We start from the raw sequence: 17,896 nt of genomic DNA on the forward strand, positions 1-17,896 counted from the left end.
AAAATATCTGCTATTCTTGGATCTGCTTGTGCACTTCCATGAAGTTCTTAATTCCTGAAACCATGGTGTCATCTCCTGCCTGGGATTGAGAGGAACCTTTGAGTGCCAGAGACCTGGGCATCCCTTCCTTGGCCAGCTGTGGAGATGTGACAGTAAAATGTTCACCCAACGAGCTAATACATGTGAAGTGTCAGTATCTGATGGCGGATGCAGATGGTAGCCTTGTCGGCGAATCCTGTCGGGAACCTTTGGATTCTTCCTCGGAAGTGGAAAAGGCAATGATTTGCGTGGATGTTCTCTTGATGATGGAAGTTGCAGGAGATGAGAGAAAATGTGTTGCAAACAAGGGATGGTGTGTATCTTAGAGTCATAGAGATGTACAGCATGGAAACAGACCCTTCTTAATGCATTCACAGTTGTGGTAATGAGAGAATAGCATACAATGAACAATGATTCTTATCTGATTTTCAGCACATGGATGTGGTCTTGAGCGGTCTTTGTCCTCACCAACTAGGGCCTGTAGTGGGTGTGGAAGAAAATGTTGGGCATCCCATCTCACGACCATTTCCCCCCATTTGGTCAGTTTCCCCTGGCGTGAGACAAAAGGAAGGATTAAATTAAATTGAAGTGCTTGGCACAACTGCAGAGGTTACACAGGTGGGGGAAACAAGATAGGCTGTCCTGAGTGAGTAGGCAGTAAAGATGGCATGCAGGATTAGTATTGTGTGTTGGGGGCATGATGGAGTAGGTGGGAGTGGGTAAGGGGAGATGTTAAATCCAATTGGAGTGATACACCATGAGATTTCGTAGCAGAGTGAAGATGCACCTACCCTGGGAGAAGGCCATTGATCTTCTACCTACAATGTTGAGCCTTTCTTTGGACCTCTTGGAGCAGACCAACAGTGTGTGGTTGCATAGTCTCCTCTGTGTGTCCTTGGGAAAGAGGGCAGCCATCTTCTGTACTACCCCATCTACAGAACCTCTATGTTCCAGTCCGCATGGCACGACATCCATCTTCCCTTGACTGCCATGGCTGAGGCAAATATCACAAATCATGTAGGGCAGCTCCTTTTATCTTTCCACTCTGCAGGCACCCTGCCTCTAATCCTCATGAAGGGCTTTTGCCATGAAGGGCTTTTGCCCGAAACATTGATTTTCCTGCTCTTCGGATGCTGCCTGATCTGCTGTGCTTTTCCAGCACCACTCTAATCTAGACCCTAGATTGTGAGAGCTTGGTATGATGCACACCAGCTTTTTAAATATAGCACTTGTGCCATATCCCGGCAGTGGCTAGTAAGTCTATTTATGGTGAGCAGGAGAAACGATGAGTGAGGTGCCAAAGCAACATGGTATATAGTCATAAGATGAGCTTGTGAAGATGGCATGCGAAAACTCACCAGGTCTTGCATAGAGAAAGCCTCTGTGAAACTCACCAAAAATTCACAAACAAATTCTGGTAAGATTCAACTCTTTGTCTCCCCTGACAGACTGTACGTGACACCAGCAGAATGAATAAAACCAATATAATTTGACCATTAATTCCTTCATAATCATTTCATTGTAACAAGATTAAGCCAGCCTGGAATTGGTGGGCTGCAGTAAATTGTTCAGTATTTGCAGCTTATCAGCAGTTTGGTCATAAGGTTAGGTCCCTTGAACTATCTCAAACCTTGTGTTGATTAGATCAGTAAGGTGTTTCCATCTATTGTTTACTGGAATTAAAATCTATATCCACTCCACTATTAACTCTTTTCAAGGATGAAAAACCCAAATGACTCCAGTCTTTTTTCATAACTCATGAATTTTTTTACACTGGGTGTCATTCATTTTCATCTCTGCATTCTTTCCAGAATCAAAATTCTCCTTTATTACTGAGCAACCTGAACAGAACAAAGTATTTAAGATATGCTCTAACCTGAACACTATACCATTCCATCATGACTTCCTTTCACTTGTATTCTCATAGTAGGTTGTTTTCTTGCACAGTCTATGGGCTAGTTGTTGATTGATGCACACCTTGCTGAATATTAACTTAACTAAAACTCCAAAACCACTTTCAGTTTCATCCTTAATTATCCTAAAACTATTTATTAAAGATTGTGTGTCATCTATTTTTCTTTCCATCGTGCAACACAATCATGAAGAAGACGACAGATTGCAAAATGGCAAAAACAAATGGTACTATTTTTATGATCAATATCAACAAAATCACATAATGCTGTGTGAATTCCACATCCTCATTGGAGAAAGAGCTGGTTGATTTGATAGCAAAATGAAGGGAATTGCTATCTCAATAGATTAAATGAGCCCTCGTTATCAAAATCAACCCTACATCCTTTGAATGAAGGAAATAACAGGTTTGATTTGTGTTACAGTGTTAATAACCACAATTTTTCTCTGATTTCACATAATGATAAATAACTATTAGAAAATAAGGAGCATGGAAGGTCCCTCTAACTAGTTCACGTGATCATCTTATCTTCTATAAATATATTCTCTATTCCAGTGCATATTTGAGTACAAAGAATTTTTTAAAAATATTACCTAAGTAATTGTGTTCTGATTCAATGTTCCAACTGTTTGCATCTATGCTGAATTCTTGATGTTCCATGTACCCCATTAGCAGCTGTCAAAATATTTAAATGCAGCTTTCAGGTTAACTCATCACCTCATCGATTTTGAAATCTTATATTGAACAGATAAATGTTTACTTTCACATGTCAGAGCTCAGAAAATTCCATTTTCTTTTAGCACTGAGCAGCTGCTTCTGCTTTATGTCCAATGCTTAACTCTTTCTGTTTGTCAGAACATCATTTAGCATGCTCATGATCACCATCATTATCCTCCACTAATGTAGACTGAGCATGGGAATATCATGAATTCAATTGATCTCAACTAAAATCTTCACTTGGGATGAGAACATCCAATTTTTAGGAATTGCTTCCCTTAAAGGAAAATGAAGAACTCAGCTTAGGTGCAAAGGTTTTGGACATGAGTCAGAACACAATTACTTAGGGGATAATTTTTCCAATTCTATGTCTTATGATGTCTGATTGGTAATTCTAGTGTTTTATGCAGTCCATGTTCCTTTTCCAAATTAGATTGCTCCTTACCACAGCATCTGCAAATTCATCAAGATAAATCTTGCATTGATCAAACCTAGAATAGCCTCACCAGTGCAGAACTGTTCATGTTGCACATGCTAGATTTTTCTGCTTGTACACTGTGTACATAAGAAAAATCATACACTGTTGCTTATTTCATTATGACGTCATGTAGGCAGTACTGCACCTTCTGTATTTATAAAAATGGATTAGTCGGACTGATATCGGTGTTGAAATTGCCTTCCCTTCTTAAGCTGTGATGTTTCTCACTATTAATATATATTTACTTAGAATATTTAGCTATTAAGAAGTGCTTTAAGCTTTGAAGAGTTTTTGTCAAATATGTTCATTTTCCTTTTATTTTCTTCCTTGTTCTCCAAATTCACAAACTGCTGATAGAATATAATTCTTTAGATGCCACAATTTTATAATAAACCATGCATTGGCCATTCTTCTAATATGGATCTAAGTAGTAGGTGATTTAACTGTGAGGAATAATCCAACCATATTTAACTTAAATAACAACGTTTATTATGATTATAAATATGAAATATCACATTTTAACTTTCTCCACCTGATTGTTATACCCAAGTCCTTTCATGGATTTTTTTAAATGGAAGAAACATGGAACTCAAATGGTTGTAGTGGTCACCTGACCACAAATTAAGGAAAATTTGCTGACCCCCATGTTGAACAAACAAAACCATCTTCACTGAAATTACAGTTTTATCTAGGGGTACCAAAACCAGGCAATTGAATCGGCATCAAGAAATTCACATCTCCTGCTTAACTCTCAAATGTCTGATTTTGTACTTTGGGAGATTAAAGGGTCATCTGCCAGTAGCCAGCATGGAGAATTGATGGATCCAGACTCAGGAATATACATTGGCCTATATTTCAACAGCTGAATTTGAGCTGCAGAACAAAGAGAAAATATATATTTACAATAACTGAACCTGGGTGGCTTCTTCTTCTCTCTCTCTCTCTCTCTCCTTGTCTGATTCTCTCATCATCTTGGAAAATAAGTGCCTGTTGAAATTGCAATTGGGAGAAACACTCTTTCTCTAAGAACTGAATATATCTACAGATTATGTTACTGCTGTGGTTACAAGTCAATAAAAATTAAATTTGTTCTCAGGTTTAGAATCTGACCCCTCAAAAGACTCTAAGGACTTCTAAACTACATAAACTTATCTTTCACTATGTAACAGATATTGTCACTTATTACCTGTGTTTTATTTGACTTTGGAGTGATGATCTTATTATTTATTCCTGGAGTTAGTAGGTAATATAACTTTTTTTTCAGTCAGGAATACCTTGTCATTGGATTTGTTATTTTCCAGCGAACTATGTTTAAATTAATTGAATTATTATCTAGCTGTGTGTTAAAATGTTATAAAATTATCTGTGGTGACTAAGCAAGAGGGACTTAGAAAAAGGGAAACCATACCCTTGCCTCAACTGATTCTAACACCTATCCAACCACAATATGGAGAGCACATACATGAATTACAGAGATTCAAGAAGAAAGCCAAATATCACTTTCTTAGCTGTATATAGGGATGACTAGTAATGTTGGCCTTGCCCCAAATGCCCACATGCAGAGATTTGTTTGCAACTTTCAATTTTCTTCTCGAGCATCATAAATGCACACCAGTACCAACAAAACCTATTTAATGGGTAAAGAGGATAAGTATCCAGATATTTGTAAAATTATTTTTTTTAAAATGACATGTAAGTTATGGGTACATCTCTTACACTTACTTGCTTCTTCGCTTCTTCACTCTTTAGGCAGCAAAATAGCAAATGAAATTTAATGTTAGTGTTGAGTATTGCATATAGATCAGGAAAAATAGTGTAAACATACTATGAATCGAATGCCACGGGAGCACTACATAAGAGAAAGTTAAATAACAATGAACATACTGCTTTTAATGTTTAAATAACATAACAAAACAATTAAAAGGTTAATAATGTGATCAAACCCCAATCACAAGAGAATCCTGGAAGTTATACTTAATGTATTACTGGTCACAGGTCAAAACTGTGTTTGCTGAACTGAAATGCACATATTTAAAATTCATCCATCCTTTTGCTCAAATGCATATATGCTCTTGCTGCTCCCTGTCATAATTTAACTTCTAGCTCTGTTACCCTCAAAGATTTCTGCCTACATCAAACTCTGGATTTGGTCCACTTCCTACTTTTATCATTGGTGGGTTGCTTAACTTTAAGCTCTGTATTTCCATCAACTCTCTGCCTCTGTCTTCCCTCTCATTTTTTTCTCTCAAGACGCTCTTTGAAGTTTAGCCCTTTGACATGGCTTATGATCATCTCTCCTGACTGTGCTCTAAGATCATACGACATAGGGTTAGAAGTAGGCCATTTGGCTCTTTATGTCTGTACCACCATTCAATAACATCTGGCTGACTTGATAATGTTAATCCATTTTCTTGCTTTTCCCCATAAGACTTGGTTCCCATAAGGATTAAAAATCTGTTTATCCCAGCTGTAAATATCTTTAATGACCTATCCTTGACAGCATTTTATGGTTAGGAATTCCACGGATTAATTAGCCTCTGAGAGAAGAAATTCCTCTTCTCTGTTTTAAATGGACAAAAACTTATTCTGAGACAATGTGCTCTGGTCCTAGATTTTCCCTGAACGGGAAACAACCTTTCCACATTTAAGCCTAAGAATCTTACATATTTCAGTAAGGTCTCCTATCATCCTTTTAAACATCAATGAGTTCAGGCACCACCTACTCAATCTTTACTGATCAGAAAATCCCTCAGTCTCCCATAGCAACCTAGTTAACCTTCACTGGGTTGTCTTCATTATAGGAGAAAGTGAGGACTGCAGATGCTGGAGATCAGAGCTGAAAATGTATTGCTGGAAAGGCGCAGCAGGTCAGGCAGCATCCAAGGAGCAGGAGAATCGACGTTTCGGGCATGAGCCCTTCTTCAGGAAGGGCTCATGCCCGAAACGTCGATTCTCCTGCTCCTTAGATGTTGCCTGACCTGCAGTGTCTTCATTATACACAAGTTCCATAAATGTTACTATAAATTGGAGTGTTTTTGCAATATAATACATGCATCGCCTACATCTTTGCCAGCATGACATGGGTTAATGAGAGGGAATTAAATCAACTAGGTCTGTCATCTAGACACACCTACTCAAATATTTGCATTTTTGGACATTGGGTGAAGATATGATCAGGCTCCTCTGCCAAACTTTCCATAGTTGATGAAGATAGGAGCACTGTCTGTTGAAACTCATAAATAAATAAGAATGGTCACCCATATGCTTAATCCAGCCAGGTGCCAAAGCTTTCATAACAGGGTTAAAGGAATAAACCACATTCGTGGTTTACTCTCTGAGTAAAGCTTAGTCAGTTTTTTATTGTACATGTGAGTGTTTAACTTGCATCTATGTCTCAGAGAACTATCCGTTGTGCCATTCAGTTGTAGGCTGAAGCCATAAGTGACATAAATCAACATCCTTAATTTTAAAACATTTTTAACAATTATAACCAGACTGGAATCCCAGAGAGAGGCTTTGGGGCAGGGATATGTAAATATGTGATACCTCACAGATGCTTCAGTATCAAAATTTCCTTCCACTGATGTATAATAAATTTATTTTACATTTTTTAAAAGCAGTCTTTCTAGATGTATTGATAATACTTCATAAAAGAGTGGATTGCAGGCCCTATTCAAGCTCCCTTTTTGGGCAATTCTTTTCTGGAAATTTAGTTTCTTGTATTGAATTATTGTCATTTAACCTTTTTGAGTAATTTGCTGTGATATTAAGATTATATTGTGGTTTATTTTTGCACTTTGTTCAATGTGTTTCTCTATCCTTCTTTAGGAATGTAATTCTCCTCTGAACCAACTCAATCAAATTGAGGATCTGCATGGAACCAACTAATTCAAAATGTAAGACATTTCAGCGGGGATAATTTCATCTTACAATGCCACCCGCCATCTAGCTGTTATGAAATACATGCAAATAATCTTTGGCTTTCATATTTTTCTTTAAAGAGAAGGTCACTTTCAATCAGCAGTGAGACAACCAATAGAACACAGTTATAACCTGTCCTCTCCAATGCCTCTATTCATGTTTGGACTCATCAAAAGGTGATCACTCTAATCAAATAAAGATTATTGACCAGGTTTTTCAGACCAGATCTACTGATCACTTGCTTGAGCTCTGCTGCAACAATCCCAAGAATGTAATCAAGTTACCAATTTTTGAACAGAAGCATATAAAACCAGTTCCACAACCTAACCTCACCAATTTTAGCTGCAGTAATTAATTTGGCTGTTGGTGTCTTTTCCATTTTCTGATAGTTTGTTCATGACTAGCGCAATTTTGTGAAATTGGGAATTGAGAATTAAGTCAAAGAAACTTGTGAAGTATCAAACTGGAATTTTGGCTCTGAAGAACCTATTCGTATTGCTCTTCAACTATCTTCAGCAGGCCACGCTGATGGCTCTCCTTTTATTTCTGTGAAGTCACTCAACCCACTCTGAGCATTTGCCTACAACTGTGTGATTGAGAACAAATATTTAACAGGTCAGAAGAAATCCAATCAATGTCTCTTCTGTATGTCACATTGTCTATATTGGATAATATTTAAACAAAGTGCATGGCTGGTGAAAACAGGACTTAAAACTGATTCTTGGACATGAAGCTTACAAGGTGCAAAATCAACGCAGCAACTTTACTGGAGCCATGTAAGTCACATGGTTTGATCTAAACAGTATCATAAATATATGCCCCGAGGACATCCTGCTGGATGACTGGACTTAGCACCACTTTGATCCTGCAAGTGTATTCTGGACACACATCGATATGTTATATCTACAATTGAAAATAATACATTCATCAAAGTGAGGGACCCGTTGCTCCCAAGCTGATCATTAAATCAAAGAGTGTCTCTCCTTCTGTGACAGGGGTGAATGGGTGCTGTTTGGAATCATTTGGTTGTGACCTCCTCCATTTCTAAATTACATAACATGATGATGACTATCCTATGGCATTGTTGTGATGTCCTAACTTCTAGTCCTTCTTCATAGTATTAGTCCTGTTGCAGGTGGTACTATGTTTGTAACACAATTACAGTGGGCGGCACAGTGGTTAGCACTGCTGCCTCACAGCACCAGAGACCCGGGTTCAATTCCCACCTCAGGCGACTCTCTGTGTGGAGTTTGCACATTCTCCCCGTGTCTGCGTGGGTTTCCTTCGGGTGCTCAGGTTTCCTCCCACATTCCAAAAAATGTGCAGGTTAGGTGAATTGGCCATGCTAAATTGCCCGTAGTGTTAGATGAAGGGGTAAATGTAGGGGAATGGGTCTGGGTGGGTTGCGCTTCGACGGGTCGGTGTGGACTTGTTGGGCCGAAGGGCCTGTTTCCACGCTGTAAGTAATCTAATCTAAACTTCTTGAAGCACAGTGTTGTTGGAGAAGTCTCTTGATTGTCTTTTCACCAAACAAAAGGCTGCTTGATATTTGAAAGAAAGACCAAGGGTTCAGTGTTGATTTAAACTACTCCACAACAAAGCAATCTGATTGACATAGGACTTTAATAATAATTTAATAATAATAATAATAATATTTTAAAGGAAATACAATATTGAGAAGCAGAAATATATAATTGACCCAACAAACTTGCCACATATAGTGATGGCTGATGCATTATGACGAAACATTTCTTCCTCCTTCCATGGTCACGTAATCTCCTGTTGGATGGCAATGATATCTCAAAGCTCTTTAATTCATAAAACATAGAATAATACAGCACAGTACAGACTATTCAGTCCTCGATGTTGCACTGACCTGTGAAACCAATCTGAAGCCTATCTAACCTACACTATTCCATTATCATCTATATGTTTACCCAAAGACCATTTAAATGCCCTTTAAGTTGGCAAGTCTACTACTGTTGCAGGCAGGGTGTTCCACGTAATTCCTACTATGCTCTGAGTAAAGAACCTTGCTCTGACATATGTCCTATATCCATCACCCCTCAATTTAAAGCTATGCCACCTCGTGCTAGCCATGACCATCCAAGGAAAAAGACTTTCACTGTCCACCGTACCTAATCCTCTGATCATCTTGTATGTCTCTATTAAATCACTCTCAACCTTCTTCCCTCTAACAAAAACAGCCTTAAGTCCCTCAGCCTTTCCTCCTTCCATACCAGGCAACATCCTAGTAAATGTCCACTGAACGCTTTCCAATGCTTCCACATCCTTCCTACAATGCGGCGACCAGACTGTACACAATACTCCAAGTGCAGCTGCACCAGAGTTTTGTACAACTGCAGCATGACCTCATGGCTCCAAACCTCAATCCCTCTACCAATAAAAGCTAACACGCCATATGTCTTCTTAATAACCCTATCAACCTGGGTGGCAACTTTCAGGGATCAACGCACCTGGACACTGAGATCTCTCTACTCATCCACAATGCCAAGAATCTTAGAGTTAGCCCAGTATTCTTTATTCTGGTTACACCTTCCAAAGTAAATCACCTCACACTTTTCTGCATTAAACCCCATTTGCCATCTCTCAGCCCAGCTCTGCAGCTTACTTTCCTCCCTCTGTAATCTGCAACATCCTTCCACACTGTCCACAACTCCACTGACATTAGTGTTACCTGCAAATTGACTAGTTCATCTTCCTACACCCTTATCCAGGTCAACAGTGGCCCCAAAACAGATCCTTGCGGTAGACCACTAGTAACTGAAATCTAGGATGAACATTTTACATCAACCACCACCCTCTGTCTTCTTACAACTAGCCAATTTCTCACCTAAACCACTAAAATCACCCTCAATCCCATGCCTCCGTATTTTCTGCAATAGCCAACTGTGAGGGACCTTATCAAATGCATTACTGAAATTTATATACATCACAGCCACTTTACCTCATCCACTTGTTTGGTCACCTTCTCAAAGAACTCAATAAGATTTATGAAGCATGACATACCCTTCACAAAACCATGTTGACTAGCCCTAATCAAATTATTCCTTTCTAGATGATTATAACTCCTATCTATTATAATTCTTTTCAAAACTTTACCCACAACTGAAGTAAGGCTCACTGGTCTATAATTACCAGGGTTGTCTCTACTCCCCTTCAGCATTTGCTATCCTCAAGTCTTCTGGTACTTTGCCTGTAGACATGAATGACATAAAGGTCAATGTCAAAAGCTCTGCAATCTCCTCCCTAGCTTCCCAGAGAATCCTAGAATTAATCCCATCCAGCCCAGGAGATTTATCTATTTTCACACTTTCCAGAATTGCTAACACCTCCTCCGTATAGACCTCAAACCTGTCTAGTCTAATAGCCTGTAGCCCAATAGCTCCAAGGCATGGTACATTGGCGAGATGAAGCAGACGCTATGACAATGCATGAATGGATGCCTCACAACAATCACCAGACAGGGGTGTTCCCTCTCAGTTGGGGAACACTTCAGCAGTAAGGGACGTTCAGGTCTCTGGGTGACCATCCTCCAAGGGGACTTCGGGAAACATAACCATGCAGAGTGGCCTAGCAGAGGCTGATAGCCAAGTTTGAAACCCATGAAGATTGCCTCAACCGAGACCTTGGGTTCATGTCACACTACAGGTGACCCCTCACCACCAAACACTGTCTCTCTCTCTCACATGCACACGCACACACACAGTTTCATACTCACACACTCACACAGACCCCCTCCCATACACACACTCTCTCTCACACATACGCATACAACCCCCACACTCACATCCTCTCACAGGCTTATACTTCATCACACTCACACACACACTCTACCAAGCATGCACACATGCAAACACATACTCTCTCCTGTGCACTCACACTCACACACTCACACTCTGTCTCTCTCTCTCTTTCTCATGCACGCACACACATATAAGTCTATAGGGTGAATTTGCATTTGCAGAATTATAAAGAACAAAATAACAAAGAAAATTTACAGCCCAGGAACAGACCCTTCGGCCCTCCAAGCCTAAGCGATCCAAATCTACTGTCTGCACCTGTCGTCAATCCCTAAGCATCTGTATCCCTCTGCTCCCCACCTCCTCATGCATCTGTCCAGACGCATCTTAAATGCATCTACCGTGCCTGCCTCTACCACCTCTGCTGGCAATGCATTCCAGACACCCACCACCCTCTGTGTAAAGTACTTGCCACGTGTATCCCCCCTACACTTTTCACCTCTCACCTTGAAAGCATGATCTCATGTTATTGAATCCCTCACCCTGGGAAAAAGCTTATCTCTATCTACCCTGTCTCTACCCTTCATGATGTTATAGATCTCAATCAGGTCCCCCGTCAATCTCCTTTTTCTAATGAAAACAAACCTAACCTACTCAACCTCTCTTCATAGCTGGCACCTTCCATACCAGGCAACATCCTTGTAAACCTTCTCTGCACCTTTTCCAAAGTGTCCACATCCTTTTGGTAATGTGGCGACCAGAACTGTACACCATATTCTAAATGCGTCCAAACCAATGTCTTGTACAATTTTAACATGACCTGCCAGCTCTTATACGCGATACCCCATCCGATGAAGGCAAGCCAACCACATGTCTTCTTGACCAACCTGTGCAGCAACCTTCAGGGTACAATGGACCTGCACTCCCAGATCTCTCTGCTCATCAACTTTCCCCAAGGCTCTTCCGTTCATTGTATAATTTGCTCGAGAATTAGACTTGCCTAAATGTATCATCTCATATTTGTTTGGATTGAACTCCAGCTGCCACTTTTCCGCCCAACTCTCCAGTCTATCTTTATTCTCCTGTATTCTTTGACAGTCCCTTATGCTTTCTTCTACTCCACCAATCTTCGTGTCATCTGCAAACTTGCTGATCATACCAACAGTGCCCTCTTCTAGATCGTAGTCATGATTTGGAGATGCCGGTGTTGGACTGGGGTGTACAAAGTTAAGAATCACACAACATCAGGTTATAGTCCAACAGGTTTAATTGGAAGCACACTAGCTTTCGGAGCGATGCTCCTTCATCAGGTGATCGTTCATCGACGATCACCTGATGAAGGAGCGTCGCTCCGAAAGCTAGTGTGCTTCCAATTAAACCTGTTGGACTATAACCTGGTGTTGTGTGATTTTTAACTCTTTCAGATCATATACGTATATCACAAACAACAGTGGCCCCAATACTGATCCCTGTGGAACTCCACTGGTCACCTTTCTCCATTTCAAGAAACTCCCTTCAACTACTACTCTCTGTCTCCTGTTGCTCAACCAGTTCTTTATTCACCTAGCTAGAACACCCTGCACACCATGTGACTTCACTTTCTCTATTAGTTTACCATGGGGAACCTTATCAAACGCCTTACTAAAGTCCATGTATATGACATCAACAGCCCTTCCATCATCTATCAACTTGGTCACTTCCTCAAAGAACTCTGCTAAGTTGGTAAGGCATGATCTCCCCTGCATAAAACCATGTTGCCTATCACTGATAAGCCCATTCTTTTCTAAATATAAATAGATCCTTTCCCTCAGTACCTTCTCCAGCAACTTTCCCACCACTGATGTCAGGCTTACTGGTCTGTAGTTACCCGGAATATCCCTGCTACCCTTCTTGTACAGAGGGACAACATGAGCAACCTTCCAGTCCTCCAGCACCTCACCTGTATTTAAGGATGCAACAAAGATATCTGTCAGGGCTCCAGCTATTTCTTCTCTCACCTCCCTCAGCAACTTGGGATAGATCTCATCGGTCTTGGGGATTTGTCTACCTTAATAACCTCTCGCCTACCCAACACATTTTCCCTACTTGTATCAATGTGATCTAGACTAATCAAACTACTATCTCTAATCTCAACATTCATCATATTCCTCTCCTAAGTGAACTCTGACGCAAAGTAATCATTTAGAATCTCACCCATTCTCTCAGGTTCGACACACAGCCTTTCTTCATTCTCCTTTAGTGGACCAATCCTTTCTCTAGTTACTCACTTGCTTCTTATATAAGAATAAAGTGCTTTGGATTCTCCTTAATTCTGCTTGCTAAAGCTATTTCATGACCCCTTTTAGCCCACTTGATTCCTCATTTAAGACTGGTCCTAATCTTCCACTATTCTAGGTACATTTATTTTGCGCAAAAAATGCACAACTTGTAGGCAGTCAATGCAGGCAGTCAATCCATATAATATTTTGTAAATTCCTACTTTGGAAATAGAAGCAGTCTGACTCAAGATTGGGATACAGACAGACTCTAACCTCACATCTTTAACGTATTGTCTGAGCTGAGATGTTACCTTTTTTTATAAAACCTTAAGTTATCTCAAAAATGTGACTTAAAAGAAGTCCTGGGCTTTACATATTAATGAACTGAAACCTGCAACCCATTCCAAAAGATGAAAGACTTAACAGCAATCTAGGTTTGTTAAATACATCATTTCAGTTGCATGTCACTGTAATCCTTTGCTATAAATCCTATGTCTTATGATTCTGTTCCACAGCTACCCGATAAAGGAGCAGTGGTCCAAAAGCTAGTGCTTCCAATTATACCTGTTGGACTATAACCTGGTGCTGTGTGATTTTTAACTTTGTCCACCCCAGTCCAACACCAGCTCCTTCACATCATGGCAATCATTAATGTTACTGTAACTGATAAAAGTATCACAGCAAGCCAGGCAGCATTTGGAGGTGGAGAAGTTGACATTTTATGTGTAACCCTTCTCCATTCCTGAAGAAGAGTTATACCTGAAATATCAACTTCTCCACCTTCTGATGCTGCCTGGCTTCCAGTGTTCTTCCAGCCTCCTGCCTGTCTACTTTGGATTCCAGCATCTGCAGTTTTTTTTGTCTCTGACAAAGTATCACAGCATGAACCTATAAATATTGGCAGTTACCTGGATTGCACCAAAAGACACCCAGTTCCCAATCGCAATAATCACAGAAACCTGTTCTTCTGGATTTGCTGCTGATAATTAGATTATGATATTTCTCAGATCTTCTCCTTGCATGTATCTGCAGTGATTTAGGTTCTTGAAAATTTGGTGCGTCGTTGTGTTTAGTCTTTTAAACGTAGTTTTCAATTGTTTGTTTCTTCAATACTTAGTCAGCCCTTGGGGTGGAGTAGGGCATTTTGGGGAATAGGGCATTCCCAGAAACAATTTTATTTCCTGTCAGCTGATCCACACACATCACAGCTTATGGAAATTGTGGAGGAGTTTTTAATATGATTCCCACCCTGACCCATAAATGATTTTTGAGGTCAGAGCTACAGTGGAGAAATCAGATAAAATTTCAAGATTTTGGGAATGTTATTTCTAGTATGCAAATTGTGGAATCCGGGCTGCATGTGTAATAGCCATACCATATTTAATTAATTTGAAATAATTCTTTTTCAAATGTTCTTGAATATTACAAAATCATCTTTCTCCAGAAGGAGGAAAATATGAATCAAGTCATCGTTAGCGCTTGGACTGAGAGACAAATGTCAGATTAAAAATTTAAGAATGAATCAATCGTCAAGTGCTTTTAACAGCTCAAACATGTTGATTCTGAGGTGTAATCTCCTCAGATTGTACTTTGGCAAATTAGTTGAAGCTGTTAAAAAATTGCTGGACTCTTTCATTTTACGTGACAGCAACCTTGAACATTGAAGTGTTCTCTCAGTGGTTTCTGTTTTTGTCTCCTTTTTGAGACTTTTGGTTTGTGTAGAAGAATATACTTGTGTTCTACGTTTCTTTCTGCTGACTGAACATTTTGAAAGTGCTTTACAATGTGCTATTCACTACTTGCAGTTAGTAGCTGCAAGATAACTAATCTACTCAGAAATATTGACTCTTTGCCAGTACAGAAAGACTTTCCACGATGCATGGGAGGAGTTAATTTTGGATAAATGCTAGATGTTGAACTTTAATAAAGCAAACAAGGACAGGACTTATACAGTTAATTGTAGGCCCTGGGTAGTGTTGCTAAGTAGAGAGGTAAAAACAAGGACTGCAGATGCTGGGAACCTGAGTCTGGATTAGAGTGGTGCTGGAAAAGCACAGCAGGTCAGGCAGCATCCAAGGAGCAGGAAAATCGACATTTCGGGCAAAAGCCCTTAATCAGGAATAGAGGCAGGGAACCTGCAGGGTGGAGAGATTAATGAGAGGAGGCTGGGGAGAAAGTAGCATAGAGTACAATAGGTGAATGGGGGTGGAGATGGAGGTGATAAATCAGAGAGGAGGGTGGGGGAAGGTAGCTAAGAGTACAATAGGTGAATGGGGGTGGGGATGAAGGTGATAGGTCAGAGAGGAGGGTAGATTTGATAGGTGGAAAGGAAGATAGGCAGGTAGGACAGGTCATGGGGACAGTGCTGAGCTGGAAGATTGGAACTGGGGGGAGGGGAAATGAGGAAACTGGTGAAGCCCACATTGATGCCCTGGGGTTGAAGTGTTCCGAGGCGGAAGATGAGGTGTTCTTCCTCCAGGCATCGGTTAGTGAGGGAGCGGTGGTGGAGGAGGCCCAGGACCTCCATGTCCTCGGCAGAGTGGGAGGGGGAGTTGAAATGTTGGGCCACAGGGCCACCCTCCTCTCTAACCTATCACTTTCATCCCCACCCCCATTCACCTACTGTTCTCTATGCTACTTTCTCCCCACCCCCACCCCCCTCTCATTTATCTCTCCACACTGCAGGTTCCATGTCTCTATTCCTGATGAAGGGCTTTTGCCTGAAACGTTGATTTTCCTGCTCCTCAGATGCTGCGTGACCTGCTGTGCTTTTCTTGCACCACTCTAATCCAGACTCTTGCTGAACAGAGAGACCAAGAGGTTCAAGTCCATTGTTCTTTGAAATTTCTGTCACAGATAGACAGGGTAGTTAAGAAGGCTCTGGATATATATTTGCTTGCTGAGCTGGAAGGTTCATTTTTCGGATGTTTTGTCACCACACTAGGTAACATCTTCAGTGAGCCTCTGAATGAAGCACTAGTTGTGTAGCCCGCTTTCTACTTATACATTTGGGATTCCTTGGGTTGGTGATGTCATTTCCTGTGGTGACATTATTTCCAATGGTGATGTTATTTCCCATTCTTTTTCTCAGGGGGTGGTAAATGGGATCCAAGTCAATGTGTTTGTTGATAGAATTCCGGTTGGAGTGCCATGCTTCTAGGAATTTTCGTGCGTGTCTCTGTTTGGCACAGAGGGTGGTCTGGATATGGAATGAGTTGCCAGAGGAAGTGTCAAATAGATAAGGTCATCTTTTCCATCTAGAACTAGAGGGCATAAGTGAGAGGGGAAAGATTTTAAAGGGACCTAAGGGGTAACTTTTTCATGCAGAGGGTGGTGTGTGTATGGGATGATCTGCCAGAGAAAAAGTGGTGGAGGTGGTATAATTACAACATTTAAGAAGCAGCTGGATGGCTATATGAATCAGCCAATCAGCTACTTTGTAAAGATTGGCCTTGAAATGCCTAATGTCTCCACAGCAGAACCTCACTCCCACTGAAACCACACCATTGCAGGTTAGGTGGTACCAATGGTCTTTCTTCCATCTGATATGTGTGCTGTCCTGCACATGCCACTTTGAGGATCCATCCCTAACCTTTAAGTTCATTTAAAATCCCAACCGTCTCCACTCACCTGCAATGAACATTTGGTAGGGGACCAAATAGACGATGTCAGGTGACCCAGTTGCCACATTTTAACCCACCAACAATGCTTACCCAATAATACATTAGGTGGGATAAGCTGCCTGCATGCCTACCTGGCCTTAAGCCTCTATGTCACCCTTAATTGCCCAACTAAGGGGTAGGTAAGGACCTAATTCTGCCTCCCTACCACAATATGCTTGACACCAGAAGGCAGATTTGAATGGGCACGCTGCTTTTTAATCTACTCAAGGCAAAGCGTTTGGGAGGAAGCAGCAACAGGCCCCCAACAAAATGTTTCTCCACCCCAGCTTGGCATCAATAACATGACATCCCCAAATCCTTTCCCACCCTTCCTTGGGCAACTGATATCTCCCTGCCCTCCAAATCACAAACTTACCATGGCTATGTTATCATCTTACATTCACCCAGTCTCCCTACCTATTCTGTCCAGATTGTAATTTTGATTACCTCAAAGAAATCTCTTCTCAACCTTTTCCTCTCTAAGAAGAACAGTCTCAACTGCTTCAAGATGGGAAAATTATGGCCAATGCCTCCACAATTTCTACTCTTACTTTGCCCCGTATTCTTGAATGTATCTTATCTGTCCTGGTGCCTTATCAAGTTTAACAACCAGCCAATATCTTCTCTCTAACACTTTCAGACCCATGTAGTATTTGAACTTATTGTGGTACAAATCTCTGAGCTTTTGTTAATGGTAATTGTTCCCACAGTGCTCTTTTCCTCTCTCAGCAACATCAATAGATATATATGAAATAACTGTTTAAAACATGGGAGTGAGGATAGGTTTGGGAATTAGAGATTGGGAATAAATGTGTACCACTTATCAGTAACGTGACCTCTGCTCCCAATCCGACCAGATGACGGCCAGTTCTGCCTCTTCAAGGAGAGTTCTTTAACAAAGTTGTGCTTCCACTCTCCCATTCGTCTTGCTGGTGCCTGTTCTATTTTTGTTTTGGAGTAATGCTTATGATTGAATATGATTGTTTGTGTGTAATGCCTCATTTGCTGAACAGCTGAGAGATATGTCTGAGGTATCATGCCAATGAAAGATGTGATAGCCTGAGGTGTGTGACTGTCATTGTTCAGTTAGACGGGGAATGGACTGCATTGTTGTTGTGAGGTGGAAGTGAAGTTATTGTGTTTGA

General features: G+C 40.7%; 1 long non-coding RNA gene across 1 annotated transcript in view; it reads right to left on the reverse strand.

Annotated features, from left to right (window-relative positions):
• Positions 1 to 479: 479 nt before the first annotated feature.
• Positions 480 to 17,896, reverse strand: part of LOC140492169 (uncharacterized) — a 38,707-nt gene continuing 21,290 nt past the window's right edge. The window contains exons 4-5 of the long non-coding RNA XR_011963510.1: positions 4,869 to 4,889; positions 480 to 589 (exon numbers count right to left, since the gene is read on the reverse strand). This is a non-coding gene — a long non-coding RNA (uncharacterized lncRNA). The remainder of the gene's footprint in view (positions 590 to 4,868; positions 4,890 to 17,896) is intronic.

Source organism: Chiloscyllium punctatum, chromosome 20 (genome assembly GCF_047496795.1).
Source record: "Chiloscyllium punctatum isolate Juve2018m chromosome 20, sChiPun1.3, whole genome shotgun sequence".
NCBI lineage: Eukaryota > Metazoa > Chordata > Chondrichthyes > Orectolobiformes > Hemiscylliidae > Chiloscyllium > Chiloscyllium punctatum.